Source organism: Ursus arctos, unplaced genomic scaffold (genome assembly GCF_023065955.2).
Source record: "Ursus arctos isolate Adak ecotype North America unplaced genomic scaffold, UrsArc2.0 scaffold_2, whole genome shotgun sequence".
Lineage (NCBI taxonomy): Eukaryota > Metazoa > Chordata > Mammalia > Carnivora > Ursidae > Ursus > Ursus arctos.
In genome coordinates, this window is record NW_026622874.1 from 5,774,807 (window position 1) to 5,793,013 (window position 18,207).

Below are 18,207 nucleotides of genomic sequence, written 5' to 3' on the forward strand. Positions count from 1 at the left end.
GAACTTCCTGTTGAAGCCACGTCACGGCCCCGTACTGGGATAATTCTAATTTCAGGCATTCTTGGAGCAAGAGGGCATGAAAATGTAGTTATTTCTCTTTCTTTGTGGGAGTACAGGAGGGAATAGGGTAGCGGATGATTGAATTAAATCAGTTCAACTGTTGGTACTGTTTACATGTTCCGCATCTGGGGGCGCCTGGGTGGTACCGTCAGGTAAGCACCCGACTCTTGATTTCAGTTCAGGTCATGACCTCGGGGTCGTGGAATCGAGCCCTGCATCGGGCTTTGGGCTGAGCATGGAGTCGGCTTAAGACTCTCCCTCTGCCAAGGAAACAATCAGAAAAACTAAGAGGCAGCCCACGGAATGGGAGAATATATTTGCAAATGACACTACAGATAAAGGACTGGTATCCAAGATCTACAAAGAACTTCTCAAACTCAATACACGAGAAACAAATAAACAAATAAAAAAATGGGCAGAAAATATGAACACTTTTCCAATGAAGACATACAAATGGCTAACAGACACATGAAAAAATGTTCAAAATCATTAGCCATCAAGGAAATTCAAATCAAAACCACACTGAGATACCACCTTACGCCAGTTAGAATGGCAAAAATTAACAAGGCAAGAAACAACAATTGTTGGAGAGGATGTGGAGAAAGGGGATCCCTCCTACATTGTTGCTGGAAATGCAAGTTGGTACAGCCACTCTGGAAAACAGTGTGGAGGTCCCTTAAAAAGTTAAAAATTGAGCTACCCTATGATCCAGCCATTGCACTACTGGGTGTTTACCCCAAAGATACAGACGTAGTAAAGAGAAGGGCCATATGCACCCCAATGTTCATAGCAGCAATGTCCACAATAGCTAAATCGTGGAAGGAGCCGAGATGCCCTTCAACAGATGACTGGATTAAGAAGTTGTGGTCCATATATACAATGGAATATTACTCAGCTATCAAAAAGAACGAGTTCTCAACATTTGCTGCAACATGGACGGCACTGGAGGAGATAATGCTAAGTGAAATAAGTCAAGCAGAGAAAGACAACTATCATATGATTTCTCTCATCTATGGAACATAAGAACTAGGAAGATCGGTAGGAGAAGAAAGGGATAAAGAAAGGGGGGTAATCAGAAGGGGGAATGAAGCATGAGAGACTATGGACTCTGAGAAACAAATTGAGGGCTTCAGAGGGGAGGGGGGTGGGGGAATGGGATAGGCTGGTGATGGGTAGTAAGGAGGGCATGTATTGCATGGTGCACTGGGTGTTATATGCAACTAAGGAATCATCGAGTCTTACATCGGAAACCGGGGATGTACTGTATGGTGACTAACATAAAAAAATCATTAAAAAAAAAAAAAAAAGACTCTCCCTCTGCCCCTCCCTGCTCTCTCCCTCTCTCTCAAATAAATAAACAAATCTTCAAAAAAATTTAAAAAAAAAGTTCAGCATCTGTAGGGAACTTCGGTATATATTTCTTAAGCCGATGGCAGTGGCATTAGCAAACAGCCCAGTAGGGTAGGACTAATGTGATTCTACAGCAATTTCTGGCTCATAGGGGCACTTCTGCTGTGGTGATAAAACATTTAGCACTACAAAGGTCAGGGTTGGTGAGGGACTCATTTTTGGGGGTCTGTAAAATGGGCACAATATTTACATTAACCCATGGCTATGAGGATAAAAGGAAATCATGTATGTAAAGTGCTTTATAAACAGGTAAAATGCTATAGAAAACAAGATATTATGAAGTTTGGAACAATAGAATGATAGGCCCTAATACTGGATTATATTTTCTTTTTTTTTTTTAAGATTTTATTTATTTATTTATTTGACAGAGAAAGAGAGAGAGCACAAGCAGAGGGAGCTGCAGGCAGAGGCAGAGGGAGAAGCAGGCTCCCTGTTGAGCAGGGAGCCCGATGTGGGACTCGATCCCAGGACCCTGTGATCAAGACCTGAGCTGAAGGCAGACGCTTTACCAGCTGAGCCACCCAGGCGCCCTGGTTATATTTTCTTCCAATGAGTCTATTTCTAATGGGTCGTCGGTGCCAAGAGCATGCCTTTAAATCTGTAAATTATTATTTCCCTGGAAAAATCAGGAGAAAAGATAGTGAAGAGAGGAAGGAAGGCCTGGGGCTAGAGGTGTTATAAAAATTTTTAATGTGTTAAGTATGAACTCTAGTTTGTGTGCTGGAATTCGAATGTCTACCTTATAGGGGGCAGGACGCTTGGAAAATAAAGCTTTCCTGCGCTTTCTGGAATGTGGACCCTTTGTTGAGGATCTACGAGGTAAAGAATTCCATAGGAAGTATTTGTTTAACTGTAGCCAGAACTTAGCTGTGGGTAGGCCAGATTTCATCGTGCAATGTCACTGCCTCTCCAACCAGACCCACGTACTTCAGCTCGAGGGCAAAACTGCGACATTTGAACTTGAACCTTTAAAATCCAAGGCTGCTGCTTTGGCCACCAGGCCCCTCCACTCTTGTTTACCAGGACTGGGAGTTCTCATCAGACAGAGCCCCATTTACTCCATGACCCAGGAGTAAAAATGCCGAGAAACCCAAAGGGATATCCACTTTAAAATAGTGTCCAGGACACCAAAAGGATTCTGGAGCTCGGAATCAGCCCCTTACCTCATGGCAACATTTACAGGCTTCCAGAGTTAAATGCAAATGGGATTGGAATGTACGGGCTTCTATTTTTCTGTAATGACACGTTACGAGTAGAAGGAGGGCAATTTTCTTGGACATTCTTCTAAATCCAGTGCTCTTGCAGTGGCTGTCTCGGGTTTACGAAGCTCTCTGAAGGAGACCCAGGGCCCACTGCCTTCTCTGGGTGCCAGGACTCTGGGCCACACAGGCCCTTTGTCCAAGGACTATCATTAAAACCAGTCACCATTCCTTTCACTCCGCATGTGTTAGCCTCTTGGCAAAGCAGTCAAAAAAGTGGATTTTCGTACCTCGCTTTTCCCCGAGGTAATTTAATGATAACATAAGGAAAACAATGATCTGAAATATCATCTCAGACTCTGGCTCCACTTACAAGTCGGAAGAATTTTGTGAGGAAGGAAAGAAATGTGTCTGTTCCTCTCATCTGACTTTGAAAAATCCATATCCTATAACCTGAAAGGGAAAAATAAACATAGCCCATGAAATTTGGTGACAAAAAGGAATGAAAATGTTCTTACACACACACACACACACACACACACACACACACACATCCCAAAACTGAACCGTATTCTCTGCAGGTTTAAAAGCAACCTTTGCCAAAATCTGCTTTCTGGAAACTTTCCCCTAGACCTGGCTCCTACCAAGTGGGTTGGCTGCAGGACACAGGCTTGGAAGACTGTGGTTTGGAATGTGTGAATGTTAAAATCAGACATTGTTCCTTTTTCTTTGTAACAACAACACGTCTTTGGTTTTGGCCGTGTCCAGGCTGGGCTTTTGGGTCCTGCCTGGTTTCGTGTGTCGCGGCAGGTCAGCGCTCCCGAGGAGGGCCTGCTACTTTCGGATCATTTTCTTTCTGACCAGCATTTGCCCCTTCCTCACGACGCCCTTGAGACCCTAACAGACACGATTTCCACGTTGAAATGCAGAAGTGACTGCGTGAAAGGGAAATGACTCGTGGGAGGCCACACAACAAGCTGGAAGAAGAGTCTGGATTGGGACTTGGGATTCCCACGTCCTCCCCGGGTCTGTAAACCGGGTGTCCCAAGGAAGGTTTCCGAAGACACTGAGCCCGCAGACACGCGCTGACCCACGGGCGGCAGCTGAGACCCCAGACTCGAAGTCACTTTTGCTGGACCTTGGAGGTGAGCAGGTCCCTCTGCCTCAGTTGTATGTAGAGCCGTTCAGGAGGGAAGTGGGAATGTGCTTGGCTAGACGCGCTGAAGAGGCTACTTAGGGGAGCAGCGGTGGCCTGAGACACTGGGAACTGTCCACAATTAGTGTAAGATGCTTCCTGACTCCAGGAAGACTTCCTGATGGAGGAGGGCGTGGAAGGCAGCGCGTGGGACACGGGAAAGGATCAGTGGGTGACAACGAGTCAGGGCAATGGGAGGGTCAGGGAGGACCAGGGATCTTGTCATCAGTCTTATTTGTCTAAAATGAAAACCAGAGCCATGCTGTGTATTATTTCGAATTGTTGTATGCATACATTTTCTAAGTGAACTGTTTATAGCTGCTTTATGAGATTGGTAATTTTTATACTATTTCTGTATATTTGATAAAATCAGATTAAAATCATCTCTTCGTTTCCTTTTTTTAAAGATTTATTTATTTATTTATTTGTGAGAGAGAGAGAGAGAGAGATCGGGGGTGGGAGGGCAGAGGGAGAGGGAAAGAGAAAATCCTCAAGCAGACTCCATGCTGAGTGTGGAGCTGAATGTGGGGCTTGAAACCAGGACCCTGAGATCATGACCTGACCAAGAGCTGGACGCTGAACTGGCAGGTACCCAGGCTCCCCTGAGCACTACACTTTAAATGGGTGAAACTGTATGGTATTTGAATTATATTTCAATAAAGCTGTTTAAAAAAAAAGTGGTTGGATATCCCTATTATCTCTCCTGTCCAAGAAGATATTTTCTGGACTAGGGAAGATCATACATAGTTCAGGGTGGGGGTACCACACTGAAATCAGAGATATTGAGTAGAAGTTTGCTTAATGAATGCTGATCCATGTATCACCTCTTTGTTCATCAGCTTCTAGTCTGCTGGAAGCCAGTTTAGGCCTTCCATCCAAGAAGAAAATTGGAAGTCTTCTCTGGAGAATCTGTCCAGCCCTTGAGAAAAGATCTAATGACCCCCATATGGGCTGGGGGGGGGGAGGGGCGTGTCTCCTAATGACGTGGCCTGGCTACCTAGGTCTGCAGCGAGACCCACCGTTCACAAGCCCCACGTATGCACACAGATTCCAATCTGTTTCTTTGTACACATTTCTTACATATAAGTGGACATTCAGAGGTCCCCAGACATTTGAGGAAAACTTCTAATATGAAAACAGAAAACATATAAACAGGAAAAGCTATTTGGATGAAACAGAGAGGAAAGGAGAAGAATCATTCAAAAGAAAAGCTGTAATTAGTATCCTCAGAGTGATACGGGAAGATTTTAAACCTATGAAATAAGAACAGATTACTATTAGAAAAAAATAAAAAAGAAAGAAACATCCAGGACGGTTTTCCAGAACATAAGGCTGTTTGTTGCAAATAAGAGGGGCCCCCTGAGTGCCTCCCACATCGAAGGGAGATAGACTCCCAGCAAGGCTGGGCCACATGGAACCTCAGAAGACTGGAGGCAAGGGAAAGACTCCACGAGAGGAAAACAATAGTCAATACACAAAGAATCAGGAATCAGAGCATCACCCCCTTCTCAACAGTCCCCTTGGAAGCCAGAACACAATGCAACGATGTCTTCAAAACTCTGAGGGAAAATAACCTAAAACCTAGAATTTTATACTCAGACACATTCTCAGTGAAGTGTGAAGGTAGGTTAAAGATATTTTCAGACATTTAAGTGCTCCCCAATTTATCTTCACCAAAAAGGAAGAGAAACCCAAAGAGGAAGGTATGGGATCCCTGAAACAGAAGATCCAACCTGGAGGAAGCTCAGGGAATCCTCTGGAAGATGGGAATGGAAGAGACCAAGATGACAGCTTACAGAGCAACCGATCCAGACTGAAGTGGATCGGGAGTTTCCAGGAAAGGCTTCTTCACGAAGATGAGATGAATGGAGGACCTAATGGGATTAACTCTATTGAGAACTCTGCCCAACTAAGGAAGAATTTGGAGATGATTCTATCTTAAGTGCATAAAAAAAGGGAACGAATTAAAAAACCAAACAGGACTATAATGAATCGCAAGGAAAATAAAATGATCAGGAAAGACACAGTCACCATAGTAGACTACATGGCTTAGTTCTTCATTATGCCACATGGTCGAGATAACATAAACATGGAATATTTAACCAAAACTACATTTTAACTACGTTGTAGAATGAGGACTGAGGAGGAAATGGATATGGGATGTAGGTGGAGGACTGGGATGGGGAGAGAGCCCCACGTCCTTATCCTCCTGGGTGGGGAGTTAATAGCAAAGACCTGAAACTGACAAACCACAAAGTAGCAAGATAAGCCTCCTTTTTAGAAATATGGAAGTAATCGTTAGGAGAATCAGTGGAAAGCGTTGCCACTAAGGTGTAGGAAGCAAAGACGGATTCAGAAAAATACTTATTTTCATAATAAGCCTTATAAATCACTTGATCATTTTCAAAATTATGTGCAAGCATCATTTGGATAAAAATAAAAGCGAGTTCTGGGTTCAAGTCCTGATGGACTCGCCCTCCTCCCCCCAAAAAGGCGGGAAAAAAAGTGAAAAAGACTAATACTCAACAATAAGAAAATGAGCAACTGGATTAAAAAATAGGCCGAAGCCGTTAACAGTCATCTCACTGAAGATGATCTCCACATGGCAAACAAGCAGAGGAAAAGACGCTCCATATCCTATGTCTTCAGGGAAATGCAAATTAAAACAACGACTCTGCTACACGCGTATCAGCACCGCCAACATCCGGACCACCGATGATGCAACGCTGGTGAGGATGTGAACGACAGGACGTCTACTTCATTGCCGGTGGGGGTGCAGAGTGGCATGGCTACTGTGTAAGACAGTTTGGCAGCTTCTTACAAAATTAAACGTACTCTTACCAGTCATGCTCCCTGGTATTTACCCAGAGGAGTGGAGAACTGACGTCCACGCAAAAACGTGCATGCGGATGTGTTTTGGAGCTTTACTTACGCGTGCCCGAACTTGGAAGCAACCAAGATGTCCTTCCACAGGCGAATGGATCAATAAACCGTGGTCCATGCTGACAGTGGGCTATCATTTCGTGCTGAAAAGAAAGGAAGCCATGAAGAGTCGTGGAGGAGTCTGAAATGCGCATTACTGCGTAAAGAAGCCGATCTGAGAAGGCTGCGTACGGTATGATCCCAAGTCTGTGACATTCTGGAAAAGGCAAAGTTATGGAGACAGTGGAAGATAGGCGGCGGCCAGGGGTGGGGGAGGGGCACCGAGGGCTTCTAGGGCAGTAGAACTATTCCGTGAGATAATATAATGCTGGATACACGTCATTATACATTTGTCCGAACCCACAGAACGTACAACACCAGGAGTGAAGCCTGGTGTCAACTCTGGACTGTGGGTGTTAATGACGTGTCTGTGTAGGTTGGTCACTGGTAATGAGTGTCCCGCTCCGGTGGGGGACGCTGTGGCGAGGGGGGTGCAGGGGGTGTATGGGAAATCTGTACCTTTTTACTTTCGCTTAAGTTTTATTATTTATTTATTTACTTATTTAACTTTTAAAGATTTTATTTAGTATTTTGAGAAAGGGGGGCAAGGGCAGAAGGAGAGAAAGACTCTCAAGCAGACTCCCCAGGGATCGCAGAGTCCAACACAGGGCTGGATCTCACAACCCTGAGATCATGACATGAGCCGAAACCAAGAGTCCGATGTGCTCAACCGACGGAGTCACCCAGGCGCCCCTATTTATTTATTTTTTACAAGTAGTCTCCACGCCCAATGGAGGGCTTGAATTCACGACCCTGAGATCGGGAGTCACACGCTCTACCCAGTGAGCCACCCAGACGCCCATAGAAATCTGTACCTTTTACTCAATTTGCTGTTACCCTGAAACTGCTGCAGAAAATAAATGTCATTAAAATGAATAAATAGGGGTGCCTGGGTGGCTCAGTCGGTTAAGCACCTGCCTTCCACTCAAGTCATGATCTCGAGGTGGAAGGATCAAGTCCCAGTCAGGATCCCTGCTCAGCGGGGAATCTGCTTCTCCCTCTGCCACTCACCCCGCGTGTGCTCTGTCTCTCTCTTTCTCTCAAATAAATAAATAATTAAATCTTTAAAAAAATAAAATGAATGAATACATTAAAAAAAGAGAACGAAAGGGATGGCTACTGCCGTATTCTCCTGGAGTGCATTTCCTAGCGTGTGCTACTCTAGAAAAGAAGGAGAAAAACCCATAGCTACTTTGAAAACATGTATTTAAAGCTGATTCTAGAACGTGGTGTCCTGGGTGGGGAAGGCCAGATGGTGCCCTCACAGCGGCCCCCAGATATAGTCTGTTCCTGCCTCAGTGACGTCCAGGACCCGCGCAGCGCAGGGCCCTTCCTCCACACCTCTGCTGAGCCAGGATGCCCTTAGGGCGCTAACATTATTTAGAGTAACATGGAGTCTTTACACCGAAAGGGGCTTAAAAGAAGTTCAGTGGAAATCCATTGTTTAACACATGAGAGTCCCGGGGCTCAGAGAAATTAAGGAAATTCGAGGTAGAGCACATCTGGGGGTAGAATGTGTTTGCCATCCATTAGCTCACAGTCACCCCAAGATGTACGTGATGGTAGTGTCCCTGTGTTTACACAGATGAGGGCAGAGAGGCTCGGGGCTTTACCAGAATCCGCACTGACTGTGAGCTGCTGGTCTACCCTCGGCACCAGGCCGCCCCCTCCAGCACCTGTCTGCATAGGAATCCAGCTACCTGGTGATTGTATGGTTTGGCTGTTTGTTTTGAATTTAGTTGCATGTGGGGCAGTTCATCCCCTCCCATGGTTGTTTTCCAGCTTCCCTGTTCCAACTTTACCTTGCTCTGAGAGTGCCATCCTCAAAGTGACTGTGAATTTTTGTCCCGTCCCAGGATTCTGAAATCTTCCTGTTGATGGCCACTCTAATGTCCCCTTGATCCATGGCCAAATGTGTCACCCAAAGAGGTTTACCTGAAAACCTGATGTTTCATTCATTCATGGATGTATTGCTGCTGCTGCTTCTTTTTTTTTTTTTTTTTTAAGATTTTATTTATTTATTTGAGAGAGAGTTAGGGAGAGAGATCACGAGTAGGGTGGGAAGAGTAGAGGGAGAAGCAGGCTCCCCGCTGAGCAGAGAGCCGATGCGGGACTTGATCCCAGGACCTGAGGATCATGACCTGAGCCCAAGGCAGACGCTTCACTGACTGAGCCACCCAGGCGCCCCTGATTTATTACTTTTTTCAGCAAATATTGAGTACCGACCGCAGGCAAGGCTTTGGGTATAAGCGAGCTTAGCAGACGTGGTCCCTGCACTTCGGGGAAAGACAGACATGAAATAAGCCATCTGATCGATACTTAGAATTACAAGGACCTGAGACAAGAACACACAAGAGTTTGTGTGTTAAGAGCCTAAAGCAACTTGTGTGGCCAGAGTGTGGTCCATGAGAGGAACGTGGGAAGAAATGAGGTTCCAGAGTTAAACTGAAATCTGATCAGGCAGGACCTTGTAGGCCATGTAAGGATGTTTTCTTTTCCGTTAGATGCAAGGAGAAGCCAGTGACGGTTTTACAGTATGTTTAAAAGACCTCCCAGGCCACTGTGGGGAGGGCAGGAGGAGGGGCCAGGCTGAGAACGTGTTGTAGGATTCCAGTCGAGCGGCGGTGGGGGCCCTGGAGGTGGAGAGCCACGGACAGACTGTGAAAAGCGTGGAAAGTGGCATCGGTGGCATTTGGTAACGGGTTAGCTCTTACGAGCAAAAAGAGGAGGAAGTTTGCAAAGATGCCTCCTGGGTTTGTGACTTTAGCAGAGGAACAGATGGTCGTTGAATTTACTTAGATAAGGAGGATGGGAGGGGGAGGATCCTGAGTTCAATTTTGGACAAGTTGAGTGTGAGATGGCTGAGGAGGCAGCTGGCTATGCGAGCCTGGAGCTCAGAAGAAAGGTCTGGGCTGGAGATAAAAATATGGGAGTTAACTGCCTTGGGGTGATATTTAAAGCTGTGGGACTAAGTGAGATCACCGTTGGTGGGGGGGAGTGTAGGGAGAGCAGGGAAACAGCCCTTCCCTGCCCCCCCCCCCACGCGCCCAAGGAGAGAAGAGCCCACCGCCTCTAATGACAGAGGTGGAGGGGAGGAGGGAGAGCTGGCAGTGGGATGAGCCTGAGCAGGAGGGAGGAGAGGAGGCGTGGCTGACAGAAAGGCCTAGGGCCTGTTTCAACACTGGTCAAACAACTGTGCTGAATGCCAATGAGGGTGTGGTGGGGGGCTGGAAAGCACTGGCTTTGGCATTTGGACGGTGGATGCTGAAGCTTCCCCCAAGTCCTCCCAGAACCCCGACTGCAGGCATCTCCCAATTGTGTGCTCAGTCTTGACACACTGGTCTGAAGTCAGCTATGGTGGGAGTGTTCACACTGCGACCTTAACAAACACGGCCAAGGAGGACCCTTCAGGTAATGAGCAAATTCAGTGAGACTAGTAATATACTGCATGTTAATTCATTGATTTTAAATAAAAATAGAATAAAATAAATTAAATTGTTGGGTTATTTTTTCCTTGGAAAGCCTCCCTCAACTGTGATTCCATTCATAGCAGAACGAAGGGGGGACCAACCTTCTGCACGCTCTCTGGTCCCATCAGAATGTTTTCAGAACATTTTCCATGAAAATGAATGGTCTTCCAAGAAACCAGCTGAGTGTCTCAACTTCCTTTGAAGGAGGCTTTTACCTTTGCCACAGGACTCCCTAAAGTCTTAGGCTTTTAGTCACTAATCTTTGAAAATTTGATGCAGACCAAAAGGAAAAAAATTCAGTGTGGTCATATGAGGAATTTCTTCCAACTCTGAGTTAGCCGTAAGAAATTCCAAGAAGCATAAGCAGTAAACCACATTTCATTGACTCCTGGGTTTATTTACTTGGTAGAAATAATCATTAGAAGATTCCAGAATTCAGGGCTGAGAGTTGACATTTTCCCCCTTCTTGCTTTTTCATTAAAAAAATATGCTTGCTATTCCATGAATATATAGATAAGAAAATTAACTGGAAGGTGGAGAGTTTGGACATTTTCAATGTCATGACAACTGGATTGGATCATTTGGCAAATGAGCTAATTATTAGATACTCTCAGGTGTTAAGACAAAAATCATTATTTTAGCCGCGACGTGTAGTCATAGACTTGAGTCTTGGTCTTGCCTAAAAATGAACCAAAGATTGACCTGAATGCATTGCAGACTCCTGAACTTACTAAAGAAGTCAGCGTGTTCTAAAGTCCAGATGGTTCTAAAAGCTTCTTCTTTGACATGTCTTTACTCCAAACACATAGCAATGACAAACAAAATTTATCAAGCCTAAAAACTAAATAAACACTTCCGTGGACCCAGAATTGGGACGGAAACATGAAGCTGTGAGCTAAGCGAAACCCACAAGCTTCCTGGGCTCTAGGTCCAGAACCAGGCAATATTAGCCAGAATTTGGCTTTTCCAGAGTAAATTAGAATAAGAGTTCCATGCCGAGATCGGAGACTGAAGCCAGACTCCCTGCTTGAAGCCAGAGGCAGAGGCAGGCTCCTCCTACTCATGAAAAAAAAATAGAAGCTGTTTCCGCCTGGCCTAGAGCTTTTAGCAAACTGTAGACTCAGGGGAGAGAGGACACAGAACCTTGCCACGTGACTAGGAGAGGGAGCAGTCCAGCGCCTGGCTTGGTACCCGGACCTGGGCTGTCCTCAGTATCACCGTGAGCCGCATCTCTGAAGTTCCATCAGTAGACTGGTCTGAACGGGGGTCTAGGGAGCCAAGGGCAGAGTGAAGGCAATAAAAAACAAAAACAAAAACACCCCCAGCAGACAGGGAGGGGAAAGCACTGGAGGGGTAGAGGAGGGAAGAGAAACACAGACAGGTCTCCAAATGATCTCCCCAATCCAAACCCAATGCTGAGAAAGGCAGCCAACAAAATGAAACAAAAACACGAATTGATTCCTGTTGAAACTAATTTTATGGGCCCGCTGGGGAAAAGGTTTAATGTGTTTAGAACGTTCAGGGAACTTCCATTTTAAAAGAGCAAGAGCACGATGGAAAAATGCCAGCATAAATGGAGTCAGGATGCATGGGTACCAAAAAGCACAACTTTAGAAACCTTGGAAATGAAAAATAGAGTGATCAAAATAAAATCCAATAGGTCAGCTAAGCTCTAGACAGGAAAGAGTTCAAGGGAAAATTAGTGAGCTGGAGAGGGTTCTGAGGCTCTCCCCCAGAAAACGGGACAGAGACAGCGGATGAAAATGCAGGGCGCAGATAAGAGAGAGGGTGGGTCGATGGGCCCTGGCCTGCATCCACGAGGGGGAGAATGAGCACTGTGGTGGGGAAACAGTTCCCAAGAGGCACTGGGTCAGGATTTTCTCCAGTTAACCATCTGAGGTCTGGGGGGGGGGGGGGTCGTAGGGAGTGCCAAGCAGGAGACACACGAATCCTCCCACCTCAGTGAAACTGCCTGACATTGAAAATACATAGAAAACTTAAAAGCCTTGAGAGAAAAACAAAACAAAACAAAAAGACGCATCGCCCTCCCAGGAATGAGAATTAGACCAATAGCTAACTTTTCATGGGCCGAAGACAAGGAAGCAATGTCTTTGTGGTGCCGAGGGAAGTGGCTGAGAACCGAAAACCTCATACCTCTTTAAGTTACTATTCAGCAGTGAAAGGCAGTTTAAGACATTTTCGAAAATACCGTGATCAAGGTTATTTCGACTCCTAGACCCCCATGAAAATAGCCAGCATGGATGTATTTTGACAAAAACAAAAGGAAATAGTGGTTGAAAATGATAACACAGAAATCGAACTAGTTAGTGGATTTGATTTTCTCACAAACCTCACCATTTTTGCATTTATTAAAGGGATGAACTCTAAGGGCGCCTGGCTGGCTCAGTGGGGGGAGTGTGCATGCAACTCTTGATCTCCAGGTTGTAGTTCCAGCACTGTGCTGGGTGCAAAAATTACTTAAAAATAAAATCTTTAAAAAGGGGGGGGGAGGGGTGTCTGGGTGTCTCAGTCTGTTGAGCATCTGACTCTTGATTTCGGCTCAGGTCATGATCTCAGGGTCCTGGGATCAAACCCCAAGTTGGGCTCCCCACTCAGCAGGGAATCTGCTTGTCTCCCTCTCCCCCTGCCCCTCCCCCCACGTGCTCCTCCCCAATAAATAAATAAACCTTTCTTAAGAAAGAGGATGAACTCTAGACACAACTCTAGATCAAAAAAAAAAAAAAAAAAAAAAAAAAAGCTACAGGGTGTTAAGGATGGGAAGAAATGAAGATTATTCAACGGGAAGTTAATATAGCCGAAGATCAGTGTCATGTCAGAAGAAAGGACAAAAACACTGGATAATTTTAGATGCTCTTAGAAAGTGGTTAGTTAAGTATGTATGTTAACCATTTCAGGACAATTACCAAAATAAATAAAATATAATGCCTAAGTCAATAGAAGAGGAAAAGGGGAACACAGAAAATGTAATGCAAGACAAGGCAGGAAAAGTGTGAAGGGAAGCAAAGGAAGGTAAACATGAAGTGAAAAAAAAAAGGGAGTTAAACATAAATTCAAATATTATCATTCACCTTTGCAACCATAGATGATAAAAATTGATTTTAAAAAAGAGATAATTATAGTAAGGAGAGCACGTATTGCATGGTGCACTGGGTGTTATACGCAACTAATGAATCATCGAACTTTACATCGGAAACCGGGGATGTACTGTATGGTGACTAATATAATATAATAAAAAAAATTAAAAAAAAATAAAATAAAACGAGATAATTAGAATGAATAAAAAAACAAAGTCAGTTATATACTGCATACAAGAGACATATCTAACACAAAACAATACAGGGAAATGAAAAATGAAGGAATAGAAAATGATTCACAGTAAAAAAATATTTTTTTTAAGATTTTATTTTTAAGTAATCTCTACACCCAACATGGGGCTTGAACTTACAACCCTGAGGCCAAGGGTCATACGCGCTACTGACTGAGCCAGCCAGGTGCCCCACACTGTAAAAATATTAACAAAAAGAAAGCTGATATGGATATCTTAATATCAGATGCAATAAAATTTTCAAACATAAAACATTAATAACAACAAAGAGGGACAAAATATATATTAACAACATGCTTCATAACATACAGTCATAAGCCTATGGGTACCTCAAAAACCGACCATATTATAGAGAAATTTACCAATCTATTGTAATGGTAAAAGATTTTAACACACTTTGGACAGCTATCACAGAATAAAAAAATTAACAACTACCCAGAATATTTGAACATAAGACTTTAAAATTTGATCTGATGCATGTATTAAATATATATAATACTCTGAACCAAGCAAATGAAGAATATATGCAATCTATTCTTTCAGATTATCTATGGAATTTTACAAAAGAAATTTATCACAATACTAGATTAAAAAAGTATTCTCAACAAATTTTTAAGAGATCAATATCTTACAGACCATAATCTGACTAGAATTCAATTAAATCAGAATCAACACTGGAACTGTGATTTAAATTTCCACATGTTTTGAAGATTTTACTTATTTATTTTGTCAAATGAAAGCCAGTTCCACTCACTTAATTAACCTAGCGATTCATCTTACCTGGTTTCATACAGTAAAGACAGTGGTCTTGTAATAACAGGTCAGCGAAGGAAAAGTGACATCGGTCCGGATTTAAGGGCTTCTACACGAATTTGGGTAAGCAGTTCACCCATATATTAATACATAATTCACAGTCACATTTATTTCTAAAGCCAATTCTAAAAATTTGGACAGGGTAGCATTTCAATCTATTTTAAAGACTTGGACGGGTAGATGACCATATAATAGTTACGTCTCTGCCCTTGACTAGTACTGGACACTATTTTCAGACTTCTATTTTTAATTTTTAATTTATTTTATTTTATTTTTTATGCCTTTTTTTTTTTTTTTTTGAGGGAGAGAGAGAATGAGAGAGTGCGGGCCAGGGAGACAGAATCTTAAGCAGGCTCCACACCCAGCATGGAGAGTGACATGGGGCTCCATCTCACAACCCTGAGATCATGACTTGAGTCGAAACCAAGAGCCAGATGCTCAACTGCCTGACCCACCCAGGCGCCCCTATTTTCAGGTTTTTAGATGAAGAGCAAGGGACGGAGAAGTGTGCTCTTAGCACAGTGCGGGGGGGGGGGGGGGAGCTGTGGAGTTTGAAAAACAATTTCTAGAAACTTTTAATTTTAACCATTAAATCAATATTTAGTGGCCTTGTACCCACGGAGCACGTACATTTACCTACTCTAATCTTTCTGTGTGGTTATAAAAATAGACGTAGAAGAAAATGAGAATGGACGGACCTATTTCTCTCTATATTCATATTCACTCTCGAGATGGAGCTCTGCAAGCCCGCTGAGCTGGTACTCCGCTTAGCTCTATTTTCTGTCTGCTTCTTAACAAGGGACTCCACATTCCTCATAGGATCTACGTTTTGCTTTAACTGCTAGGTTCTTGGCTTTGCTCTTTTCATGTCAGCTTTAGCCCTCAACAGCTGCTTTAATAGTGATTTCTCAGCTTAAGACTCGGACTTGCTTCCCGCCTGCCCCTGAAATGTCCTGCAATTTTATTTATTGTTTCCTGAAGTGAGGCTCTCACTCATATTTTCCACAAATGACAGCCTTTTCCCAAAGGGGACCCAATTAGTCGAGTCCTTCTCCAGCTCCACTTAAAAGCCAGAGTTAAATGCAAATACAATTGCTTCCATTCCCTGCCCCGCCCCCTGCTGTGCTTCTCAGATATGATCTCAAGTATCAAACGTTACCGAATGAAACCACAGAAAACTGAAGAGCCAAAGCAGTCCTGAGAAGGAAGTAAGCGGGAGGCAACCCACTTGCTGATTTCAAACTACACTACAAAGCTGTGGTAATCCAAACAGTGTGGGACTGGCAGAAAAATAGACACGTAGACCAACGGAACAGAATCAAAAGCACCAGAAATAGACCCATGCATATCTGGTCGAGTAACATTTAACAAGGCAGCCAAGCATACCCGATGGGGAAAGGATAGTCTTTTCAATACACGGTGTTGGAAAAACTAGATTAACACACGCAGAAGAATGAAATTGGACTCTTGTCTTATACCACTCTCCAAAATTAAGACTTAAACGTAAGACCTGAAATCATAAAGTTCCTAGAAAAAAACAGAGGGGGAAATCTCCTTGACATTGATTGTGGCAATTTTTTGGCAAAACACAAACAACAAAAGCCAAGATGAATAAGCGGGACTATAGCGAACGAGAAAACTTCTTCACAGCAAAAGAAACAGGCAACAAAATGGAAAGGCAATCTATGGAATGGGAGGAAATATTTGTCAATTTTATATCTGATAAGGTGTTCATATCCAACATTTATAAAGAACTCCTACAACTCAATAGCAAATAGTGAAAAAGGAAAACGGGCAGAGGAACTAAAGAGACATTGTCCTAAACAAGGCATGCAGATGGCCAGCAGGCTCACGAAAAGGTGTTTGACATCGCTCATCATCAGGGAAATGCAAATCGAAACCACAGCGAGATGTCATCTCACACCTGCTGAGATGGCTATCATCAAAGAGACAAGAGACAAGTGTTGGCGAGGGTGATTAGAGAAGGGATCCTCAGGTACGGTTGGTGGGAATGCACACTGGTGCAGCCGCCGTGGACAAAGACAGGGAGGTTTTTCAGTGAACTTCGCAGAAGTTAACATCTTCCGGAGCAACTAACTAACATTAAACTGTTTCGGTAGATGAAGAAGGTTTACCATATCTACGGCCCAAATCATGTTCAACAAGTAAAAACTAAAACTGTGCTAAATATTGGAACTCTTAGTCAGCATTCCCTAAGTGAAAAGGAATCCTTCCCTTTTTATCTACCCACAATACAAGGTAAATTTCAAAACCTGGGAGGACTTACAAAGCATGCCAATATCTTTCTCAGGTTTATAGTAATTTTAAGAACTTTGTGATGGAAGCTACAGGTAAAATAAAAGCATACTAACTTGCATATTATTGAAAAACTTTCTTGAAGAAAAGAAATTAAAGTAGAATTACCGTATGATCCGACAATCCCATTTCTGGATATATATCCAAGGAAAAGGAAAACAGAGTCTTGAGAAAGATCTGCCTACTCATGTTTAGTGCAGAGCTATTCACCACAGGCGAGGTATGGAAACAAGCTCATCGTCCATCAACAGATGAATAGATACAGAAGATGTGATATATACGTGATATATAATATGGGATATATGATCATATATATCACATGAGATATAATATCACGTATATATATGCTATTTAGCCATGAGAAAGAAGGAAATCCTGCCATTTGCAACAGCATGGGTGGACCTTAAAAGTACTATGTTAAGAGAAATAAGTCAGAGAGAAAGACAAATCCTCAATCTCACTTACGTGTGGAATCTAATAATGCCACATTCATGGAAGCAGAGAGTAGAATGGTGTAGAATGGTGGTCAGCATGGGCACTGGGGAACGGGGAAATGGGGAGACAGTGGTCAAAGGGTGCAAACTTTCAGCTATAAGATGAATTAGTTCTGGGGCTATAATGTAGGGCATGGTGATTATGGTTAACAATACTGTATTATGTACTTGAAAGTTGCTGACAGAGTAGATCTGAAATGTTCTCGCCACAAAACAGAAATGGTCATTATGCGACACGATGGCAGGTGTGAGCTCATGCTATGGTGGTGACCATTTTGCAATTGATAAGGGTATCAAATCACTGTACGCTTTAAACTTACACAATATTGTATGACAGTGAAGCTGGGGGAGAGGCAAAGTCATTACCAAAATCTAGTTAAATCAATTAAATCCCTTTTGGATTTGGACACCTTGTCGCCAAAGGAAGCAAATAGAAACCAGATACAGCAACATGCCAGTGGGCTTGGGGGATTCTTTGAAGCTTGGCAATCCTGCCTCTCCCTTCACATTTCCCTGGCTCTAGGCCTGCACTGTCCAAGAGAACTTTCTGGAATGATGGAAATGTTTAATATCTGCGCTGTCCAAAATGCTACCGCCAGCCACATATGGCCATTGAGCCATATGTGTTGAGACTGAAGAATTGAACATTTAATTTTATTTAATCATAGTGAATTTATATTTGAATAGGTATGTGTGACTAGTGTCTACCATATTGGATAGTACAGTTCTCGACTGTCTTGGCACCCCATTTGGATAAATCTACTTGTTTTGTCCCTGTGAACTGGATTGCATAATTGCCTCCTTAGTGAGAAATGCACTGTTGTCCTCCAGGCTCCAAGCTTCAAGATTCCACACTTGACATCCTTCCTTCCCCTTCCAAGCCAGAAGAAAGATGAAACTTATAAAGATTTTCCTGGGATGC

General features: G+C 43.4%; 1 long non-coding RNA gene across 2 annotated transcripts in view; it reads right to left on the minus strand.

Moving 5' to 3' along the window:
* Positions 1-1,792: 1,792 nt before the first annotated feature.
* Positions 1,793-18,207, minus strand: part of LOC123001609 (uncharacterized) — a 35,554-nt gene continuing 19,139 nt past the window's right edge. The window contains exons 3-5 of one of the 2 annotated variants that reach the window (XR_006410684.3): positions 6,797-6,890; positions 3,043-3,122; positions 1,793-2,086 (exon numbers count right to left, since the gene is read on the minus strand). This is a non-coding gene — a long non-coding RNA (uncharacterized LOC123001609). Of the gene's footprint in view, positions 3,123-6,796; positions 6,891-18,207 lie in introns of both variants that reach the window. The other variant, XR_008960328.1, reaches the window with a different exon arrangement.